The sequence below is a fragment of the Danio rerio genome, chromosome 12, assembly GCF_049306965.1.
Source record: "Danio rerio strain Tuebingen ecotype United States chromosome 12, GRCz12tu, whole genome shotgun sequence".
NCBI classification, from domain to species: Eukaryota; Metazoa; Chordata; class Actinopteri; order Cypriniformes; family Danionidae; genus Danio; species Danio rerio.
This window is the reverse complement of record NC_133187.1, coordinates 11,540,192-11,560,218: the sequence shown is the minus strand read 5'-3', so window position 1 is coordinate 11,560,218 and position 20,027 is coordinate 11,540,192. Positions and strand designations below refer to the sequence as shown.

Sequence of the window (20,027 nt, the reverse complement as noted above, 5' to 3'; positions counted from 1 at the left end):
GCTGTTTAAATAGCAAATGCATTTGCGCTAATATGTGCGCCCATAGGCATTCAGGTCTAAAAAAGGAGGCGTGTTAAGGTGCATTGCTGGCACGTTGCTATTTTGAGGAACTATAATAGACTGCACAATAGACCAATGATCTAAATTCCTGCGCAGATCGCATTAGTTGTGCGCCTCTGTTAGATATTGCCTAATACAAACAGGGTGTACAGCAATACCCAACTACCTTTACAAATGAAAAAGAATTAAAGGATTAACATATTACAAAAATGATTATAGTTTAGCCTGCATAAAGTATAAAAAACACCACCTCCCTGCCTTCTACATCTCAGGGGGCTTTTTCAGTTTATTCATTTGCTTTTGTATAATGTTATTAGTAGTAGTAGTATTATATGTTATATGAATATTTATATTTGTTTTATTAAAAACAAGCTTAGATTTGCCCACCTGTCAGGTTTTAGATCATATGGGGCATAGCATGTGTGTTAGGAAATAACTGTTTTTTGAACACACTCCGTTATTATTGTACATTTATTAATTTGCTGGAAATTAGAACTGAATTTAGAAATAGCTTTGAAACAAATCTTTGTGCTTATTAAATGAAATTAATTATGTAGGCTAATGGATGTCTGTGCATCTCTGTTTAACTGTTTTCTCTCTAGTGAAGCGTTCAGTTTTTCCACTTACAAAGTCCGCCATTTAAATAGCAAATGCACTATGGGGCGACTCAACTCTTAGAGGGAATGGGAGTTGAGACTCTGATTGTTTTATTCTCAAAAACACCAATAACTCATTAAGAGAATAAGCTCAACCCTGTTAGACCATGCGCCATGGCACAAAGCGGATTTTTCCTTCCTTAAAATGGCAAAAGTGGACTCTGACACGCCCTTATTGCTTTTGCACACTGCACTTTGGACATGGATCGTCAAAATAGAGCCCTTAGTTTAGATCTTGTAAAATGGGACATAATAGCTCCCTCTTAAAAGAAAAATATGTATTCACACTTTTACATATCTTAATCCTAACCCTGAATCTAAACACCTATTTTACAGTAACACAAAAACTAAAACAGTCCAAAATTTAAAATGTTACAAAACATGTTCACACATGTTTTTAGATGTATGCATACATACTGTATACACTACCTGACAAACGTTTTGTCGCGTCCCCATGTTTTAGGAACCACAAATAATAACTTGACTTCTAGTTGATCAATTGGTATCAAAAGTGGCTTATATGAAAGGCAAAGGCCTCTAGATTAGGCTTATTTTACCAAAATAAAATATGACCATGCCTTGATTTTTAATTATTTATTTAAGACAGTAAGTTTGCTTAGACAAAAGTATAAAATATAAAGTCATGGTGCAGTGGAAAAAAAAATAATATTGTGTATGACTCCCTTAAGCTTGGACAACTGCATCCATACATCTCTGCCATACATCTGGAATGGCAAAGAAAGCGTTTTTGCAGGACTCCCAGAGTTCATCAAGATTCTTTGAATTAATCTTCAATGCCTCCTCCTTCATCTTACCCCAGACATGCTCAAAACATACTCATGTCTGGTTACTGGGCAGGGCAATCCTGGAGCACTTTGACCTTCTTTGCTTTCAGGAACTTGTCAGGATAGTTTCTTGCTGAAAAATTTGCCCTCTCCTGTGGTCTGTAATGTTATGGGAAGCACAAATGTCTTGATACCTCAGGCTGTTGATGTTGCCATACACTCTGCAGATATCTTACATACCCCCATACTAAATGTATCCCTAAACCATGATTTTTCCTTCATCAAACTTGACTGATTTCTGTTAGAATCTTTGGTCCAAGCTGAGTTCAATAGGTCTTCTGCAGTATGTGTGATGATTGGGATGCAGTTCAACAGGTGATCCACTGAAAAATCTACCTTCTTCCACTTTTCCAAATGATCAAGAAGTCAAGTTATTATTTGTTGATCATACAGAATCGATGACAAGACTTTTGTCAGGTAGTGTACAGTGCATGTACAAACACCCTACCAGATATTAAATAAATGTATTTGACAGAAATTGAACATCATCCCAATTGGTTATGTTATTCAATGTGTGATGTCGTCAATGTGCTGAATGATGCGTCAAGTGTTGCAGTGGCGATAAGCAAGAACATTTCTCTACAGCACACCACATCATTTCATAAGCGTTTACGCCAGTCTCACACAACTTGGCCAAATGACAGTAAGTCATCTGTTCCTTTTTTTGTTTTTGGCCAGGCGTGGTCGTTGATATTTCATCAATCTGAAAGAACATTTAACCTCAAGCCACCGCAATTTTTTTTTTAACTCAATGTCCACTTATGTGCAATTACACACAAAATGTGACCATATACCTGTTGTGCAATACTAAGAATGAGATTTTACCTCTAGCCAAATTTAGAAAACTTATAATTACCAATACAGCATTATATATACAATTCCTCCCAACTTTAAGTATTTTAAGTACAATTTAACCAATTGTCATAAAACACACACACACATACACACACACACACACACACACACACACACACACACACACACACACACACACACACACACACACACACACACACACACACACGTGTGTGAATGTTTACCAGTGATGGGTTGCGGCTGGAAGGACATCCACTATGTAAAACATATGCTGGATAAGTTGGCGATTCATTACACTGTGGCGACTACAGATTAATAAAGGGATTAATTCTCTACTGCATGGCGTAACCAAATGGTAACATGATACTCGTGTTCATTTTCCTGCCACTGTTTAAGACCAACATATTATTTTTTTGTTGGAAAGAGAAGACCTTAGAGTAGCCAATGATGTGCTTTGGTTAAGTCACATGACGTGCAGTGTTTTTCTGTAGTGCGATTTCTGACAGACTGGCGTTTATTGTGATTAGTTGGTAAATGCAAATGTAAACATCAATAAAACAAAGCATCAAATTATGTCAGATCCATGAAAAAATCTGAAACATCACCTCAAGTAAGACATATTCACAACACAATTTTTTAAAATCAAATTAGTTTTTTGTAAACCGATCAAATGTATATGTTACCAAATGGCAACACGGTGCAATAGTGGAACATGCAATATTGCAATAGTTTAGCTAGCTAGCAAGGTCAGCTGTCAACTTTTAAGTTGTAACAATAACAACATGAATGCTAGAAATATAATGTTGATTAGTCATGTGTTAATGGCATTCGCATTATGGATAAAATTTAGTTTTAATGGCAATACTACTCTTGAATAGATATCAATAGAGGGATCAGTGTATTAGCGAGCACCACCATGTTCTATGGTGATTTAAAGAAGAAAAGGACAGAACTGGCTCTTCCTGCAGATGAAAGTGAGGGTGAGATGGGTTTTAGTGACCATAAGAAGAATGCAGACTGGACATTTGATAGAGACAGTTCAGGTCAGTTTGCTCAGAGGCAGATAAGACAGGCGTAGTACAGTATATAGTATAATATCTATAAATATTGCTAGCTAGTAGCTACATTATTCGGATGCATCTGGGTATACTAGACTTGTTATTTATTTGTTACAATGTTTACTGGAGAAAATATTTACTCACTGTATGTTGTATACATGATAATACAATATTATGATTGTTTTCAATAGTATTCAGCAAAAAACAATAGAATAAATGAAAGCTGTTTTAAAATGAGTTGTGTTAAAGTATGTATAAGGTGTCATTTAAAAGTTCTGAGTTAAACCTCATAATACTGCAACACCAAATAAATTATTTCAAACAACAAAAAAAAAAAAGATTAATTATAAGGAAAGTTTTAAATTTGAATTTTCTAAGTTAGATCCACTGTTGGACATTGTTGCCATATGGTAACATATCATAAAGCACCTTAAAAAAAAATTGTTTTTTTCCAATTTTTTTTTTACAGCACTTCAAGTTAAGCCATTTTAAGAAAAGAAAAACAGTCAAATATATATATTTTTTACAGGTTAATCATATTGCGTGCGGTAGAGGGTTAAGCCAAAAAGAAAATGAATAAATGATTCAAACATACAATTCTTTAATTTTTATCAGTTAATTAGTTCATTAAAAATTCACATTTATAATAATATTTACATTTACACAGCAGTTAGTTCTGGTGCTCTAGTTTTTTTTTTTTTTCTGAATGAGAAAAAAGCAAGCTTTATTTGTGTAAATAAAGGAGCATGTCGAACTGATGTAAGTTGATTCAAGTGATGCAAGCCAGTATAAAACATAATTAAAATAACACTGACAGGCCTTGAGATTGTAAAAGCTTCCAAATTGTGTCTATGGGGAACTGCGCACTCACACAACACATGTAAACACAGTTATATGTGAACTTGTACTTCATTCATTTGGGCACTGCTGAAGCTTTTCAGACCAGAGCCAAGGACGCAGTCTTTACACACACAAACGATCAATCTGTGAGCTATGTTTAGCACCAAGCCAGAATTCTGGAGAAATATCATATCAGGAATTTAGGATCAAATACACAGGCTTTATATAGATTTCACATGTTTCTGCACTCCAGCAGTGCTGTGTTTGTGCTTGTTATTATAATCACTAGATGCGCCAATGAGACAGGAAGCGCAAATATAGAGAAGTGTAAAATCACATTACTCTCCCAAGATCTTCCACACACACCCGCACGCCTGCACACACACACACACACACACACACACACACACACACACACACACACACACACACACACACACACACACACACACACACACACACACGCACGCACACACACACACGCACGCACACACACCGCCCTCTAGGCACTCCTGCTTGTCAGATGAGAAGGACCCCCTGACATTTGTGCATCTATTAGAAAGGTCAAGCTTTAATTATGTGAAATGCCAGTGAGCAAGCACCTGCAGAAATACACTCCACATGCTCTGTGATGTGTGCGCGTCGATCACTAGCAGTCTAGAGAGAGCCTTGGTATTGATACTCTAAAGACAGCCTTATTCAACAACCCTCTCTCTCTCTCTCTCTCTCTCTCTGAATAAATCATTTACAACTGTATTATCCAGGTAAACAATACCGAATTCAGAACCCCTTCTCACTCCCAAGGTCTCAAAAATTGAAGCACAACCAAGCCCACATCATGCTCAAAAGTTTGATGTTCTTCAAGGAAAATAAAAAAAGGTCAAGTCCTTTAAAATAAAGTTTATTTCAGGAGATTGAAACCACCTGCTGAAGCAACAATTCGGGAAAAGTTTTCTACAACTAATATTCATTGTTGATATGCCTGGAGTACTGAACATATAAGGGTAATTCTTCAACTACGGCACTTTTATGTCCTTTGATCATATATCCAAAAATATATATAATTTTGATTAAATTTCTCTTTCTTTGTCAAACTAACAATAAAACTACTTTAAAAAATTACTTCCTTTCTATAAATTTTTTTCATATTGTTCAACCTCCTTTTGGGTGTCAAAATCTCTGTTTTCACTGTTGTCGCACACCCAGAGTTTTAAAATATTATTTATCTGGTATCTATTTATGTATCTTAATTAAGCACTAGTGAAATAGCTGAAATATTTTATAGTTATTAATGTGAGACTATTATAAATTTTATTTTTTTAGTACAAAACATAGCTGTCGCATAGTATCAGTGTTATTTCCACCACAACACTGTAATGTCGCTTTAAAAAGTTTGTGTGAAAGATTATTTAGGTGGTTTCTATGAAAATGAATAGTGAAATCTGAGAACATGTTCAAGATGGAGGGAATTAAAATTTTTATCAACAACACTCAACCAAGATAAATATTGCTTCATAAGTAAATACATTTATTCTGCGTAATTTCCAAACATGTTGTAGCTTCTAAGATGTTTTTAAAAACGAAACAAAATAAGGGTAAATAAGAGTGTTTTGTATACATGTAAGGCTAGTATCAAATCAAAGCTAATCGGTGAAGCTTTTTTTTTTTTTTTCATTCATTCACAATAAACTGTTGAAATGTCATTTCCACCACCACACACATTTTTGAAAATACTTTAAAAGTTCTCATCACACATTAAAAGTGTATTCACAATGTATAAGTTCATGCTCTATGTAATATACACATTCAGTTTATTTATTTTCTAATAAGCTCTTAACCAAATTAATATTAATATAGAGTGTGACAGGTTTACAATTCAGCATACAACTAATTTATTTCATTGACAAATGTATAATTATTATTAAAAATTTGTGGAAAGACAGTCTTTCTTTCTTTTTTTTCTTTCTTTCTTTCTTTCTTTCTTTCTTTCTTTCTTTCTTTCTTTCTTTCTTTCTTTCTTTCTTTCTTTCTTTCTTTCTTTCTTTCAACTGAACTAGTCTGCAGTAACGAAAACAGGAGACTCATTAGAAACAAACAAATGGCCAACCAAAAAATAACTGAGGGTTATGCAAAGAGCGGACAACACAAAATAGACACAACCCACACAGTCCCATCTCACACTCATTACACTAAAATTACTATGGTATAAATACAGCACTACAACCTACAAAAGAGAGAGATCGACTTAGAATGTCACTTTCCAGGTTAATAATGATTTGCAGCTGTAGTTAGAAATAATGTTGTTTTTCTTTTCTAAGGGCTTATATTCTTATATGTTCCATTGTCATCTTGTGCTCAGTATGACAGGCTGATGGATGGCGATGCGCTGTATCTGCGAAATTATAATTTTTTCAAATAAGCACTATCCTTATAAATACCTGCATAGTTGCAGTCTAAACAATTACATTCTCAACTAAAAAGCCTCAAAAGTACATTATGTTGTCCAACAGCTGCAATATTTGTCAAACTAGTGAGTTATCTGCTGTCATTCACTGTGGGCAGAGTATTAAAGAAGGGAGAGGAGGCTGTACGAGTGCTGTTATTACGACAATATTGCACGGCTATCAGCCAATCAGATTCAAGAACCAGACAAAACTGTTGTATAAATAAATATAGTTTTAGACAAAATATATAAGATTAAATTATCAATTTGATGTCTTTTATCTATAAAAAAAAAATGATTGCTGGGAGACAACTTGAAATACAGAACCTTGAGATGATTTTTTAAAAACACTTTAACACTGCTTAGAATAAATTTCTGTGACTGTTCACTTTTATATGTTAGAGCTTAATAATTGGAACAGAAGCTGCAGTTTTAATGCCTTGGGAGTGAGAATGGGCTGAAATTCAACAACTCTAGAATAAATTCATCAGTATCAGATGTAATTCAACAGCATGGAGGCAAATTCAGCAACACTAGACAACATTTAGCATGTATGAATCAGATTCAAAAGGTCTGACCGAAAATTCAACACCAGGATCAATTTAGCAGCTCTGGACAAAATTCAGCATCATGAAATTAATTAGGAGCTGTCAGCACCTCCATCTCCAGATTATACATTACCATTCACAATTTTGCAATCAGTTTGAAATGTTTTCTTCAAAAAATAAATAACACCAACAAATTTCATGAATAAAAATAATATTTTTATTCATCAATCCTTCAATAACTTGAAATTAGGGCCACCACTTCAGGCTCACCATTGACTACCATTGTACAGTATATTGAACTTGCCATCGCACAGAGGATCATTAACACAATACTATAAATATTATGACAATATAAAGTAATTTAAATGAAGCGATTGATCTGCGTCAGTCTCAGATTGGGATCATTTTAGTTTTTTCAGTTTGAAGATGATCAGGCTGCGATGTCAAATCAGTAATTATTGAAATGAAAAATGTGTGCACCTGAAGCTCCAGCAAAGTCAAAGAGTTTCTCTTTAAACTGATTTTCTCTTTTCTCACATATAGATAAGAGTATAATGCCAGCCACTACTGTAAGCTTTTATTTTTTAAAAATGTAAGTAAAATCTAGAAAATTCGGTGCTATTTGCCTCATCAATCATCTTCATCTTATTGATGTTATTATATACTTTTTATTTCTTTTGATTTAATTATTGTGGAATATCATTGAAGCATATTAATTTGCACCTTTTAATTGCGTTCACATCAAATACAGTACATAAAAAAAAGGTTGTTATTTTACTGAAAATAACAGCCGCTATTAAAGAAATTCATTTACATTTACATTTAGTCATTTAGCAGACGCTTTTATCCAAAGCGACTTACAAATGAGGACAAGGAAGCAATTTACACAACTAAGAGCAACAATGAATAAGTGCTATAGACAAGTTTCAGGTCTGTAAAGTCTAAGAAGGGAAGTATTAGTAGTATTAGTTTTTTTTTTTTTTTTGGGTACAGTTAGTGTGATATTCAGAGAGGCAATTGCAGATTAGGAAGTGTAGTGGAGACTAAATAGTTGAGTTTTTAGTCGTTTCTTGAAAGTAGCGAGTGACTCTGCTGTTCTGATGCAGTTAGGGAGTTCATTCCACCAACTGGGCAGATTGAGCGTGAGCGTTCGCGAAAGTGATTTCTTCCCTCTTTGGGATGGAACCACGAGGCGACGTTCATTCACAGAACACAAGTTTCTGGAGGGCACATAGATCTGCAGAATTCACTGTAAAATAACAGACCTTAAATAAAAATAAAATTACCGTAATTCAAAAAAACAGAGGACATTTCTGTAATTTTATGTCCATTATTTTGCGATAAAATTTCTGTAATTTAATGGCCATTGTTTAATTTTTTTTTTTTCTGCAAAAGAAATTTCATTTTCTGGCACCCCAGCTGCCGAAATACCCAATCCCTCCTTCCACTGTGAAATAACGTATGTAAAGTTACAGACTGCAAAAAAAACTGCACAGAAAATGATAGTGTTCTGTTTTTAGGCTATTCTGCTATTTGTAAATGTAAATATCTGCTATTTTAATAGGTCAAACAACAGTTAGGCTATCTGTTAAAAAATTTATATTTATTATTTAATATTAATATGATTATATTATTTAATATTATTATATTGTTTAAAATAGATACTTTAATTAAAATAGATAAACACGCAATTCATCTGTTGTTGACATAACAACAGATCTTTATTCTGGGCCGGATTAACCAATGGGCATTATGGGGACAGGCCCAGGGGAAATGGCGATTTTAGGCTAAGTGCAAATAGGGTTAGAATAAGCTTGTTGGAATAAGCTAGTTCAGTGATTCCCGCCCATCACTGTTTGATTGTCAGAGACAACATAACTAAAGAGCGCTACCATCAGTGGTGTGAGTGGTGTGGCTCATAAAGCGCATGGCAACATGATTTGACGCGATCAAACATGAACTCGATTTGAATCCAGCGACTGAAGAACCCGTTGTTTTTTTTAAGTGTGTGTTCAATTAATAGAACTGGATTGGAGAGATGTTATATCCAAATCATATGCATTATAAGTTTTAAAAGTTATACATAAAAAATACCTTTAAATATATATTTTTAGTACTGCTTCAGTGAACTTGAACAAGTATATTAAAATCCATTTATTTTCACTAGTTATATTAGCATTTTTTTTTTTCAAAGTGTACTTTAAATGCTTTAAAAATTTGTTCAATCTTTGTAGACTAGAAATGTATGTATTGTATACCATTTATTTTAAAATGCGGGCAATACAATATAGATTAATTTTATTTAAAAATATTATATTAATCTTATTTTTTGATTTAACTATAGGGGTGTGGCCAGGTGCCCAGGGGCCTCTGAATTCTTAATTCGGACCTGTCTCTACTTTTATATTATAGTCTCGTATTGGCTAGTATTATTTGTATTATTTGACTGTTTAAGCACATACAACGTTTAAGTGTTTTTCACCAACAAAAAACTAAATGTCAAACATTGATCTGCTTTATAATCTATCCCGTAAGCTCATAATTAAAAGTAAAAACGTGTATAGTAAAAACAAATTAAGTTAGCATTTGAAAATAATATTGAACATAAAATAATGAAACAAATACAAACCCATGAAACATAAGTAAATAATATAATGTGCAATAACTAATTATTAAGGATGTTTTACAACCCTATCCTTCAACATGACAGACAGGCAATGAGAAAGTCTAATGAAACCTCGGGCTAACAGCAAACATAATCTTAAATTATTGCCAATAAAAGATGCCTGAAATAAACATTTCAAAACTTAACATTGGCATATTCTAGAATTACAATGAATGTGATGTTCAATGTCAGAAATGTTTGTTATAGCAAACAGTGCAGGGGTTGATTGGTGGCTTTTTTTTTACCGTTGTCTTGTCTCCACGGTCCCCCGTGCTAACAGGCCAACTAAGCAATGTGGCTGCTATTAGTACTGATATTAATAATTAGGCTTTTATTTATGTTGTCTAGCAGCTATGAATTTTAATAAATTTACTAATATATAAGTAAACATATAGGTGAACATATAGGTAAATATATATATGCATATATGTACCTATATAGATGTACATATATCTACACATACAGTTAAAGTCAGAATTTTTAGCCCCCTTGTTTATTTGTTACCCCAATTTCCATTTAACGGAGATAAGATTTTTTTTTCAACACATTTCTAAACATAATAGTAATAATTTTGAACTCAGACTTTCTAAGACTTTCTCCAGAAGAAAAAATATTATCAGACATACTGTGAAAATTTCTATGCTCTGTTAAACATCATTTGAAAAATAATAAAAAAAAAAAAAAAAAAAAGAAAATTCAAAGGGGGGCTAATAATTCTCACTTCAAACTAAAAAACACAGGGTTAAAAACTACCCAAATTTGGTTGTTTTTAACCCCACTGTAGGTATATGTATATGGTACAGAACACATCAGGGGTTAAATTAACCCAAGTAATTGGGTTATTATTTTTAACCCCACAATTAGGTTGTTTTTTTCTACCCAATAATTGGTTATTTTTACTTAATACATTAATTTGATTTAATAAATAGGTTATTTTTTAATGTTATTATTTGGTTTTCTTTTAAAATCATTAACATAAAAACAAACAGGTCAATTTTTTATTAGCTTTATATTTTGTTCCATTAAAATTGTTCAGCACATTACATTTTGTAAATACACTTTACATCGACTAAAAATTCAAGAGATCATACAAAAGTAAATACAAATTATAAACCGCATTCAAAACAATTTGTTTTATATACATGGGTTGCCTGAGGTTTTAAGTTATGTCTCCAAATTACCTCAAGGTAAAACATTTTAAACAATTCACATAAATTCACATGCACATGATATATACATATAATATATGAAAACGGCCAATTATATGTAACATATTAAAAACCTATAGCAAAACCTATATTAAAATTATATGTTTATATAGGTTCTTTTGGTGTGGGTTTACATTTATTGCGAATTTCAAATGAATAAATGTCTAAAAATACACAACTATGTAGGTCACTTTGAATAATTACACCTTCATTTTTCTCTGCTTGTCCTTTATCATTCTTTCAAGCGCTTTCTTTATTGATACAATAAAATGTTAAACATTCTTTTAAAAATGTCTTTCTGCTGCTTGTCTCTGTCTTCACACAATGTCACAGAGAGCTTTCGACCTGACGTCTTGTGTTGTCACACAGATCACATATTGTACTCATTTGAAAAGGTCAATGTTTGCGATAGAGGCGGGAAATGTTATCACACACACACGCACACACACACGCACACACGCACACACACAAGGAGGGTAAGGTACAGGGTGTCAAATGCTCTCTGATATTTACCCCTCCACCTTATTGAGTGTGTGCAATGCATGTGTGTGTGTTAAAACATGCTGGGCTGGCGTGGCTATTGACACAGCTGGCTGAACGGAAAATATTGCTTAACATGAAATCTTAGGAAATCAGTGAGGTGAAAATGAGGAGAGAGAAAGAAAGCAAACAGAGATAAAATAAAAAGAGCAAACCGTCTCGGTTTCGTTCGGACTCAAACACACATACACACACTCCATATGGTGTATATTCACTGTTAATGCACATCAAGCATGTCGTCTCACTTTAACAAGAGCCTTATTTTTGAAAGCGCTGTTATATTTATTATATTACTGATTTATTATTACATTTCCTGAAGAATGCGGCTAGCATACTTCTAGCATTTTTACCTATTCAGTCACCCACCATATGTAGAAGCAAGCTTGTGTACCAAAAACGCAGATTAGATATTTATTTGAACAAGTAGTTGAGCTCTTTTATCGAGTGCTATGACTAGTTTCACTAGTCTTGAATATATGGGGTTTATAATATCAGTCATAAGCCCCCTTTACACAGTGATACAGGTAAATAGCCAAAAAATTACTGGAAAAACTTTACCGGTAAATTTAAAATAGCACTGTGCACACAGGCGAGGACGTTACGGAATTTTTCTAGAAAAGACTATTCACACATCCATTCCAAAATGCCGGTAAATTCTGACATCATTAACCAGAAATGACCATGTAACGGCTGCGCTTGTATTTGTAAACATTTGACTACATTATAAACTCTGTGGATTGATAAGTATTGTGAACAACTTCGATTATAACATATAGAGGAACACTTTCGCATGGGGAGATTTACATAATATGGGTGTGTGCTGATGCTCACCAGCTGCTTCAAATGCACACAAGTCAAGCAACTGAAGGAAGCAGAGCTTAAAGGTAAACAAACAATGGCTTATCATAAGCATTTTATCGAAACTGTTTTTACACAGTTGGCAAAAAAAAAAAAAAAAAAAACACAACAAAATAATACAACAAAATATAGCCCAAAAAACGTCTATTTTGTTGCATTTTCTGTTATGTTTTTTTTAATATTTATTTCAAGAGTTCACACTTAGATATTGCTTGACAACTGTAAGCAGGTTTGGCATGCTGTCCCGGGAGAGAACCCTGAGCTCGGATATAGTTGAGCCCAGGGCTCCCGCCAGGTCCATAGAGCATGGGAGGGGAGTACGAGATCAGGTGGTTCTCGAGAGCTCCAATTTTGGAAAGGAGGAAAGGAGGAGAAAGGGGTGGATAGGGGGTTTCTTCGGAAAACGAAGATAAGGTAGTAAATCTAGCTAGGCTACTTATAGTGAGTTAGGATAGATCTGATTGGCTAAGTCAGGGGTTCCCAAACTTTTCAGCCCGCGATCCCCAAAATGAGAATGCCAGTGACTCGTGACCCCCAATATTCTCTGAGGTGGTGGTTATAAATACAGAAACCTTGTATGCAATGACGCACACACACCAATAGACCCAAGTCTATTCTTTGTTTTTTTTTGTTTTTTTTTATGTATGTCAGTGCTGTAAATGGGCTAGAAAGTTTAACCTGGTGTTACAAAATCTGCTGCATCTGACATTATTGCTGTGTCTTTAGTATAATGTAATTACCCGAGAAGTCGCAATCCAATAGAACTAGTAACTATAAGCTACTATAGTAACTATATAGTTAATAGTAACTATAAACGACTATTTTTTCTCATCAGTAGGTTATTGATAAAATACAGTAAGTCTTAAGGTTTAATAAAAATTAATTGATTTTAGAAAATCACCAGGTGACCCCCCTTCACTGTCCTGCGACCCCTCGGGGGGTCCCGACCCCCACTTTGAGAACCAATGGACTAATGAATGTAGATGGGTGGCCAGCTGCAGTCAATCATATCACGTGCTTCTCTCGAAATTAGTTTGAAAAACTTCACCTGTGATGTAATATTGTGGTTTGTTTCTATACTTTTGTTTTGAATATCTAAGTTGTATAATTTCTAAATGTGTATTTTTAATAGGAATAGTAATAGGAGATCATGTGATCCAGAAGTGTACAAAAAAGAGCAACTTACTGTGAAGAACACTGTCTGACGAAGAGCCGTGTGCCTGAAACTTTACACTCCTTGTGTCAGCCTTTTTAAATTTAATAAATTAGCATTTTTCTGAAGTTGGTGTTGCAGCCTTTTTGTGTATATGTTTTGCACTATTTGCGTTTTGGCTGAGCACCCAGTTAAAGTGATGTGCATGCTTTTGTACATTTTTTCACACATTTACACAAGACAATAAATAGACTGATAAAATTAAATCTAACAGATAGTATACACTTAATAAATAAATAATTAATGTTAATTAATAGCTTCTGCATTGTTACCCATGAATGTTTTCCATTTATGGGACCTTGATCTCTGCTCTGATTTTGATGCTCAAAATTCAACTTTGCACTTTAACAAAGTAACTTTTAAATGGCAATACAAGTCACTTTTTCAAACATTTCAACATCAAAAGTTGTTGGAGGAAAGATCAATTCGTAATGCAATTCCAAAGCATAAATATATACCTTAATTAAAACATAAATCACAAAATACAGAAAACTGTTAATTCACAAATATGTTCAATATTGAGTATTGTGCAATCATACAAAGCTAACTCTTTATAAATCAATATTCTGCCTCTGTAATCAAAATGAATGTGAAAAACTACCCTTTCCCCCCACTGCTGCTATATTGCTCATTTAACGAAGCATAAATTGTATGAATCCAGAGAGTATGCTTTCAGACTTTTGCAAAAATATTGGTAGAAGCAATTTTTACAAAGAGCCTGCATTCAGAGAACACACACAAAAATCGTTTAGAGACAGCAGATGTGTTGTGTTTCTGTCTGGAAGTGATAAAGACGATGTTTTTCAGCTGAGGAACAGGGCACTGACCTGCCGCACACACACACACACACACACACTTACACACACACTGTTCCAGGAAGAGAAGTGGGAAGGCGTATCCACAGTCCGTCATATTCTTAAGTCCCCCTTTTTTAATGAAAAACATATTTTAGCAAGACCCCATATAACATACAGCTCACATAAGCACAAAACAGCCCATGCACACAGTGTTGTTTGTCAGTATATGTGATATTACTGTATGTTTCCAATAATCCCTAGGGCTCTAAGATAGATATATTGATTAACTGATTGATTGAATCTTGTCTGTAAGATGTTGAGTCAACAACCTAATTCCTCTTAACACACACACAAACAAACACACACACACACACACACATATAGAGCGCACATATACTGCTGAAGTCAGAATTATTAGCCCCCTGATTTACTAGGCCCCTTGTTTATTTTTTTCCCCTAATTTCTTTTTATTGTTGAGAAGATTTTTTAACACATTTTTAAACATAATAGTTTTTTTAAACTAATTTCTAATAACTGATTTAATTTATCTTTGCCATGATGACAGTGAATAATAATTTAATAGATATTTTTAAGGCACTTCTATACAGCTTAAAGTGACATTTGAGGGTTTAACTAGATTTAAATAGGTTAACCAGGCAGGTTAGGGTAATTAGGCAAGTTATTGTATAACGATAGTTTCTGCAGACCATTGCAAAAACAACTAGCTTAAAGGGGCCAATAATTTAAGACCTTAAAATTGTCCTTAATTAATTAAAAACTGATTTTATTCTAGCCAAAATAAAACAAATAAGACTTTCTCCAGAAGAAAAAAAATTAGCAGACATAATGTGAAAATTTCTTTGCTCTTTTAAACATAATTTGGGAAATATTAAGGAAAGAAAAAAATAAAGGGGGTTAATAATTCCGACTTCAACTGTATATGGTTCATAAAGAGTTTCCATAGATGTATTGTGTTTTATAATGTAAAAACGGTTTATTATATGACCTTACCCTACACTTTCCCTAAACCCAACTCTTTCAGAAACCAATTGAAAATGTTGAATGTCATCTCGCTATGATTTTTAAGTGATTTGAATTACAAGGACAAAAGGCATGTGCTCGTAAATCACCCCAATAAAGTCCAACTATATGTCACTACTATTTCATTTTACAATCCCCTGTCTTCTTAAGCCACATAAACAAATACACAAACACTTTACTCGAAGTCTACAAGACTCTGTTTACACCTGCTAGTAGAATGTCTCAAATGCATCTCCATTGAGCATTTGTGAAAACACACATTTGCATACTTGTCAACCCTCCTGTTTTTCCCGGGATTCTCCGGTATTCTACAGTTCTTTCCCACTATCATCCCGTAAAGGTATTGTCCCGTATTTCTCCCGTATTTTCAATGTTTCTCTGAAGAGTGGCAGAAACATTAAGGAGCTGAGGCTCCCTATACGCAACCCATACCACCGAACCACCAGGGGCTGCCCCTTGCTCTTAAATGTGAGCCTGTTCTGTGCTTTCGCTTTGTTTAGGCATGAAAACACTTTGAAATAAATATAAAAACGGCGCGATTCCCCTTCCTTTTCAGTACAGGTGCCGTCACCCCTCTTCTGCAATCCTCAAAACAGTCATATAATGGTGCAAGACTGTCAGCTGTTGTGCTCCATAGTGATAATTAGACGCTGTTTCCCAAACAGACTCGTACACGCGATTTGAAGCGGAGCGAAAATCTGGCTTTTGGGCACATGTTTAAACAGACATATACACATTATTAATAATATCTAAAGATGTCGATCTTGTTTTTTTTTTTTTAACACAACTAATTTTGTCTTAAATAAGCACAAAAAGTTAGGAAAGCAGTCGAATGCCTTCATTATATTGTTAGATGTATGCATTTTTAAAGTGACACCTCTGTTATTTAATGTAATCAAACAAAATCTAAATGAATAAGAGATTCATTTGTTGCTCTTTAATCAGAATGTGTAAGTTTTACAGTGAATAAACGGCTATAAGATTTGATAGCTTGATTCTATTTCATTTTATTAGCGAATAATTTTAAGAAGCTTAATTGTTTGCTAATGTATTTGCTGCTAATGTATGTATTTATTTTTCTTTTGTAAATAACAATAATAAAACATATTACTGACCTTTTTACTGTTTATTTAGAATGAAACAGCTCCAAATGAACATATTTAGTAATTTGGAAGTTTTTTAAAGCGGTGGGTGGGGGGTGGGTGTCCCTTATTATGGTGGGCATATTCCTTATTTTCACATCCCAATGTTGACAGGTATGCATTAGTATAAAACTTGACACATTCAGTTTGCTCTCAAAAATGAAATGCGTTCAAATGTGCAGCTGTTCCGAGAAAGATGAAGAACTCTATGTGCAATCATTAATGATTCAACACATGTCCTAAATGCTTGTCATTTTCTATAGATTGCCAAATCCCAAAATGCAACACACTGTGAGAACCACTGTGAGAACTACCTGTTTTGCACATTTTGATATCTGTGTACTGTCAAAGTGCTTACTGCGCACAGTATTCAGCTGCAGAGTGTGTCTATCTTAAATACTGCATGAGTCCTATGATATTGTTCATTCAAGCAACAGACCTGTGTGTGTATTTTGGTTTGTTTACACTAGTATCTAAAGACACACAGTGGAGCACTGCCAGACAGGAAGAGGTCCAGCGCTGGGGAGTCCTGAGAACATTATGTGTGTGTGTGTGTGTGTGTGTGTGTGTGTGTGTGTGTGTGTGTGTGTGTGTGTGTGTGTGTGTGTGTGTGTGTGTGTGTGTGTGTGTGTGCAAGCGTGTATGTGCATGAGCGAGAGACAGTAGTAAACAGAGGACAAGGGAATCCTCAGAGAATTAGATCACTAATTTATCCCAAAGCGTTCGCCCTATTACCTTCTGTCTCTTTTCACACTTCAATTGCAAAATGTTGGCTTTTGCTTTGGAAATAATGTTCCTTTACATACATATGTGCAGAACATATGTGCAGAAAAACATATGTATAAAAGAAATATGCACAGAATTTTCTTTTTACACACGATTCACTACATTTTCCAGCTGAATTGAACATTAGTGACAGCAAAACACCAACAACTTTAATTCATTTTCATGCTAGATTACTAGGGCAGATTATCATTTATGTCAACAAAACAGCTTGAAAACCAACCCAAGCTCATTCTGAAATTGCATTTACGTGTCCGGAGGTACGGATTGGCTGCATTTTGTTTTTTCAAGCAAACTCCACGGGCGGTGTGACGGCGCTCCTCTTTGCGCTCGCCGGCTGGGCTGATGGCTCAACTCCTCCATTGGGAGGGCTTTTTTGCCGCAAGAAGTTTGTCTTACCAGAAATCGGGTTAGACAAAAAACAGAATCCAAAAAAAAAAGGGAATGAGTATGTAACTGGGCAAGAATGCGGTGAAATCCGAAAGCGCGATCAAAATCGGACGAGGGCTTTTCTTTTTCTGGATGGCTTTTGTAAATTGTAGCTTGGGTTTAGGGAAGAAGGAGGAGGGCACCCAGTCAATCGTTCAGTCATTCATTCGTTCAGTCATTCATTCGTTCAGTCATTCATTCGTTCAGTCAGTCATTCAGTCAGTCAGTCAGTCGGACAGACGGTCGCTCGACAGCGGCCTCCAGCAGCTTTTTACGCAAAAACAGAAAGAGGCGTTTGAGACGCAAAAAAGAGCGCACAGCAGCCTCTCGCCGATTCGCGAAAACAAAAACTGCACAAATAGGTACCACCCGACACGTATTTCGTGGCCTCCAAAAATGTCCGCGGGGCTACGTTTCCAGAATGAGCCTGGGTTGTTAAAAACAAAATGTCATCTAACATAAAATTTAACTTAGTAATTTGTTCAGCATCCACTCAACTCATTCAGAAAGAAAAAAAAATGTATTGCTGAATATATATTACATTATTCATAATACAGGGTGGGCTATTTATATTGATACCCCTTAGTAAACTTATTGGGAATTTCATGAGAAAAAAACAGTGGTGTGCTTGGTTTTAATGTAACTTTATTCTTTCATGAGTTATTTACAAGCCCCTTCACATATACTAATGTGCCACAAACAGAACGTTAATATCACCAACCATTCCCATTTTATTGAGTTGTATTCATATAAATAGCCCACCCTGTATTAAGTTCATATTCGTATTGTGTAACTTGTCACTGATGTCTCATTCAAAATCAGTGTTTTAACAAATCAGTGTTGAAAATAAGCTTTAATGACAGACCTTTAAAATTCTGGGTATAAAGTTTTCTTTCTCATTCTGTAATATGAAACCAAATCTGGTCACAAAAAGGAATTATTTCAAACTTCTCAACACAACTTCTCAATGTTTATCTATATTGATTCATTTTCCTTTTGCTTAGTCCCTTATTTATCAGGGGTCACCACTGCGCCAATTGTTCATTTTTGAGTTAAAAAGTCTTGTTAAATAGTCGTTAAATAGTCTTGTTAAATCTCGTTATCTCATTAAATAGTCAGCAGCTACACTAATTATCTTCTTTATGCTCTATTTCCATCTGGGGATACTCATCCTGAGGCTTCTAGAGATTATGCAGCCATTGATGCAATCCAAGACTTGTGAAGAAATAATGCCAAGATATCCATAATCCTGGACCAGGCCATATTCTGAGCTGATACCGTGGTGGTCATGGAGGAGCGGAGAGCATGGGACTGATTCCTAAAAAACCCTAGTGACTGCATTGTCTCCGCATTAATCCTGTGCGCCAGCCTGATCACCAGCCGGTGACCTACTCACACCTGCAGTGTTCCACAATGGACGTCCAGCGTTCTCCAGCCTCCGGCGCCTAGACTGCAGCTCCACACAAGAAGTTTGGCTACAGGAGAAATGGTCGTGCCCCACTGAGCCTGTTTTCTCTCTAGTTTTTTTTCCTTCATTTTCGTCAATTCCTGAAGTATGTTCCTGGCCACTGTCGCCACTGGCTTGCTTGGCTTGGGACTTGTTGAGCTGCGCATCAATGTATTTGCTCTTCAGTGTTTGGACTTTCAGCAGCAAAATTTAACCTTCCTGTCGTGTTCGAGTCAAATCTGATCAATTTACAACTTAAAGCACTCATAAAAATTGTCTTTTACATCTGATTGCCTCAAGGCCTTATGATATCATTCACATTATGCACTTGAACATATAAAAGTGATGATCACCTCTTTCATAGAATTTTGAGTGTTTTAATCAACCTTGTTAAACCTGTTGTGTTCACGGTCAAAAGTGACCGCCATTGGAAATGAAATGAATGGGTATCCAGGCTATATTCATCAAAAAACATCCCTATACACACCACTCCAACTCACTCACACACTCACTTGTAAGACCTCAAGCATGGTCTTACAAGGAAACGTAACTATTTTACGTTTTGGCAGTTAAGTGGCTAATTTGTACGAGTTTACTCGTATGAAAATGTGCGATTTTTAAAAGGCAACCAATCCCAA

At 34.9% G+C, this 20,027-nt stretch overlaps 1 protein-coding gene across 4 annotated transcripts in view; it reads right to left on the bottom strand.

Annotated features, from left to right (window-relative positions):
* Positions 1-20,027, bottom strand: part of raraa (retinoic acid receptor, alpha a) — a 324,831-nt gene that overhangs the window by 151,381 nt on the left and 153,423 nt on the right. The window lies entirely within an intron of this gene.